Below are 5,000 nucleotides of genomic sequence, written 5' to 3' on the forward strand. Positions count from 1 at the left end.
TGAGGGAAGGATGGGAAGAAGAAGGAAAGGTAGGAGTAGGATAATAAGGAAGTTTACCTGTAGAAGAAGGAAGAAAGGTACAAGTAGGAAGACAAGGAAGGACGGGAAGAAGAAGGCAAGGAAGGAAACAGGTAAAGAAGGAAATATACCTGTTGATGAGGGCAGGATGGGAAGAAGAAAGGTAGAAACAGGTATCGTATGTGTGTGTGTGGGTGTGGGTGTGGGTGTGGGTGGGTGGGTGTGGGTGGGTGGGTGTGGGTGGGTGGGTGTGAGGGTTATTGTTTGGTGTCTAAGTTTTATTTACATAATCATTTTTTGTCTGTGTTTTTGCATATTCTTTTTTGCCTGATATTTGTGCTTCATGGTTGTGTAATATTGTTTTTGTTCATCGTTTGTGTATTTTAGTGTCTGTGTGGTGTTTGTAATTTGTTTTGTTTGCTTACTTTCCGTATTTTTTTGTTCTCTGATTTATTTTTTTTTTGTTATTTGTTTTGCTTTTGTTTCTGTTTCTTTTCTTTGTGTTTATGTAATTTGTTGTTTCATTTCTTTGTGTTTGTTTTTGTTTTCTTTGTTTTTGTTTGATTTTGTTTTTTGCTCTTGTTTTTTTGGTTGGTGATTCCTGACTTTTCTTGTTGTTTTTTTCTTTTTGGCATTTCTTTGTTTTTGTTTTTGTTTTTGTTTTTGTTTTTTGCTGTGTCTTTGCTTTTTCTGTCTGATGTCTCTTATTGATTGTTGACATTCTCTGTTTTTTTTCTGTTTTGGGTTATTTTTTTCATTGCCTTTTTTTTTTGGTTCGTCAGGCCTATCCAAAAATTGAAAAATATTTGTCTACAGGTAAAAAGATTAACACGTCATCGGTCTGAAAGGGTTACCTGTCTCTAATTTACTTTTTTTCTTAATCCTCTTCGTAATTTCTGTCCCGTGTGACCTGTCGGGGTGGGTGTGGACTCCGGTGGGTGGAAGTTGACCTTTATAAATGTCGTGTGAGAGAGAGAGAGAGGGGGGGGGGAGGAAAGGGGGGATGTAGATTGAGAGAGAGAATGTGAGTGAGGGAGAGAAAAAAAGTTGAGAGAGAGAGAGAGAGAGAGAGATCATCGATTCAGGATATCTTTACCCCAATGTGTCAATCCAAAGTGGAGAGAGGGAGGGAAGGAGGAAGGGAGGGAAGGAGGGAGGGAGGGAGGGAGGGAAGGAAGAAGGAAGGGAGAGGAGGAAGAAGTTAAGTAAGGAAGAAAGAAAGAAGGAAGCGAGGGAGGGAAGAATGGAGGGAATGAAAGAATGAAGGAAGAATGGAGGGAGGGAATGAAGGAAGGAAGGAAGGTAGGAAGGACGGAAGGATGAGGGAGAGAAAGGAAGATTGAATTACTGAGAAAAGAGAGAAGGGAGGAGTTTAGGGAATTGGAAAAGAGAGGAGAAGGGAATGATTAGAGAGAAGAGAGGAGAGGAGGAATACTTAAAGAGAAGTACTGAGCTAGTTGGCAGTTAGAAATAGTTAGAAATTGGGTTTGAAATAGGTAGAAATAGAGTTAGAAATAGAAATGGGGATGGAAATAGAAATAGCTTTAGATATCGTCAGAAATGGTTAGAAATAGAACTAGAACTGGGAATAGGAACTGAGTAAGAAATAGCGTTAGAAATAGAAAAGAAGTTAGAAATAGAAATAGTTAGAAATTACTAGAAATGGAGTTAGAAATAGAAATAGAGTTAGAAATAGTTAGAGCTGGAAGTAGAAATAGAAATAGTTAGAAATAGGAAGTAAGGTAGAAATACAAATAGTTAGAAATGGAGTTAGAAATAGAAATAGAAATGATTGGAAATGGAGGTAGAGATAGTTTAGAAATGGAGTTAGAAATAGTTAAAAGTAGAGTTAGAAATAGTTGGAAATACCTGGAAATGGAGTTAGAAATATTTAGAAATGGAGGTAGAAATAGAAATAGGAATACCTGGAAATAGAAATAGTTAGAAAATACTGAGGATACCTGGAATTAATTGAAACCTGCAGTCCTGTCCAACTTATAAAAAAAAAAATAGTTGAATATTTATGGGAAAAAAACTTGGGTCGAATTGATCAGATGTGTGGAGTTCCCAAAATTCATCATCACGTTGCGTTATTTTTCGTTCAGTGTGGAAGCTGACGAGGCCCCTTAAAAAGAGAGAGAGAGAGAGAGAGAGAGAGAGAATGTTTAATATAGCTTGACCTAAAGCCCCGACAGCAAAAAAAAAAAAAAAAAAGTCTCCTCTGACCTGACATGATAAAATGACGTAATCTGACCCCATCTTAAAATTCTATCTATCTATCTATCTATAGCTCGACGCCCTACTCCTGCAAAGGGTGGCCGCAGACAGAACGCCTCCAAGTCGCTCTGTCACCCATCATTTGACTGCCCTCCTCCCAACTCACTCCCCCCTCCCTCATCTTAAAATTACTTGACCAAAATCTGACCCAGCCTGACCTCCCGTTGACCTAGCATAAAAATAACCGTACTGACCTGTCCTACTAAACTACGTGACCTGCGCGACCTGGTTTAATAGGCTGATTCAAATTGACCTAACTTAACCTAAACCAATCTAGACAAACCTAACCTAGCTTACTCCCTCCTAACTACTATTCGCTGAGAGAGAGAGAGAGAGAGAGGGAGGGATAATGGCCGGAAAGGAACTATATGGAGTGAGAGAGAGAGAGAGAGAGAGAGAGAGACCGGAAGCAAACTATATAATGTCAAGGGAGATTAAGTCAGAAGGTCAAATTTCGCTGTTTTTAAGGTCACTGATCGAGGGAATGAGGTCAAAGGTCAACGCTAATCACCCTTAATGAGAGAGAGAGAGAGAGAGAGAGAGAGAGAGAGAGAGAGAGCGACTTACCCATTTTAACATACTAAAATAAAAGAGAGAACAGTGCAGCTCTAAATATAAACTGAGAGAGAGAGAGGGAGAGAGAGAGAGAGAGAGAGAGAGAATTAATAAAGCCATAGTAAGGATGAATGGGATGGTTAGAGGAGGGGGTGGGGTGGAATGTAGGAAGGGAGGAGGGGAGGGGAGGGGAGGGGAGGGGAAATTGTCCAAAATTGGCATCTCTTAGGGGGGAACTGAGGGGGGAGGGGGGAGGGGGTTAAATGATGTGGGAAGTATGCCAGTGAGAGAGAGAGAGAGAGAGAGAGAGAGAGAGATTGGAGGGACTGAAGAAAGGTGGAGAAAGAGAGATTATGTGGGAGGAAGAGTAGGACGTATGTGACCTAAATTGGAGAGAGAGAGAGAGAGAGAGAGAGAGGCGGGGGGAGGGGGGAGGAAATTTAGATGGGTGGGAGGTAATGGAGAGAAAGAGAGATAACAGACCCAAGGGGAGGGAGGGAGGGAAGGAAGGAAGGAAGGAAGGAAGAAGGGAGAGAGAATGAGAAGAAGACAAGATAAAAGGGAAATAAAGAGAGGATGGAGGGAATGGGAGGAGAGAGAGAGAGAGAGAGAGAGAGAGAGAGAGAGAAAGGAGGATGGAAGGAAAGGGAAGGAGAGAGAGATAGAGAGATGGAGAAAAAGTGGAGGGAGAGAAGGAAGAGGATTAGAGAGAGAGAGAGAGAGATGGGGCAAAAATATCTCCACCCAAACCGAATAAACCACTCACAACATTAGGTTAAGGGACGCACCATTAATCGAGCTCCAAGATTGGACTGTTCGGCCGAGGAGGAGGATTCGGCTAGGCTCGGCTTCGGTAAAATAGTGAAATCTCCTTGACACCTCTTCCTTAGCGATTTATTTTCAGGCTGGTTGATATCGCTTTGTACGTTATTCATGCAGAGTGTGGGGATATTAATTTAAGTAACACTGAATATTACGGTCAGGTGTAATAAGCAAAATAAATCGCATAGGAAGAGGTGTTACGGAGCTTCTCTTACGCGTCCTGCCCCTCCCAACACGTCGTTCTATTTTCGTTATATTTACTAGGGGTGGATTTTTTTTTTTTTCATTATTTATCATTATTTTTCGTCATATCTGCTTTAGTATTTGGCTGTCGTTGTTTATAGTGAAGCAGTTTTTATTTCTTTTATTCGGATTTTTACCCAACTTGGTGCAAGGGTTGAGGGGCAGTCCATGAAGAATTTGCCTTTTTTTATTTTATTATTATTATTTTTTTTTTAGAATTTGTCATAGGTCAAGCTCATAGGGAAAGGTCAAATACCGGTCAGACAGGGGATAAATCGGGTCGGGAGAGAGAGAGAGAAAGAGAGAGAGAGAGAGAAAGACAAGAAACTGATCAGGTGCAACATGAGGTGAGGGACAGTTGCCTGACGCCCCCAGACAGTTTAATTCTCACACAAACCCTATTTTTCACTTCCTTTCGTCTTTCTATACTCCTTTCACTCTAACTTGCCCTAAATTTGCCCTCCTTAAATTTCACACGTACCTTATTTTTCACTTCCTCTCGTCATTCAGTACTCCTGTCACTTTAACTTGGCCTAAAATTGCCATCTTTAAGAGGGAGGGGGAGAGATGGAGGGATGGAGTGGACAGGTATATGGGAGAGGGGGGGTTGAACTGGGAGCAGGGCAGTGAAATGGCGTTGGACAGGGCGACATGGAGACGATTTATTTGTGGCCACCCCTTGTGGGCTTAAGGCGTCTGGCAGTAGATAGATAGATAGATAGTGAGATGTAAGACCAGAACGCAATGTTATACTCTCTTCACTCTGACTTGGCCTAAAATCGCCATCTTTCCTTCTTGAATTGTAAGGTGTGACCAAAGAGTAACACAGGAATATGCTAGTCACGAAGAAGTGCTGTGGAAAAATTGTAGAGGCTTAGTAATGCTTTTTTTTCTAGTCATGAGTTGTGACAATAGATGAACACTTCTAATATGGTGCTAGTCACGAAGAAGAGCAATGAGGAAGTAGAGGAGACAAGGAAGTGAGGAAGAAATACAGGATGTGCTTGTAAGAAGAGATTTTAAAACCCTTCAGAACGATGACGCCTTTGTATATATTTATTTATTTATTTATTTATTCGTGTTTT

Source organism: Coenobita brevimanus, chromosome 85, assembly GCF_032717465.1.
Source record: "Coenobita brevimanus isolate Jiangsu-jjx chromosome 85, ASM3271746v2, whole genome shotgun sequence".
Classification (NCBI taxonomy): Eukaryota; Metazoa; Arthropoda; class Malacostraca; order Decapoda; family Coenobitidae; genus Coenobita; species Coenobita brevimanus.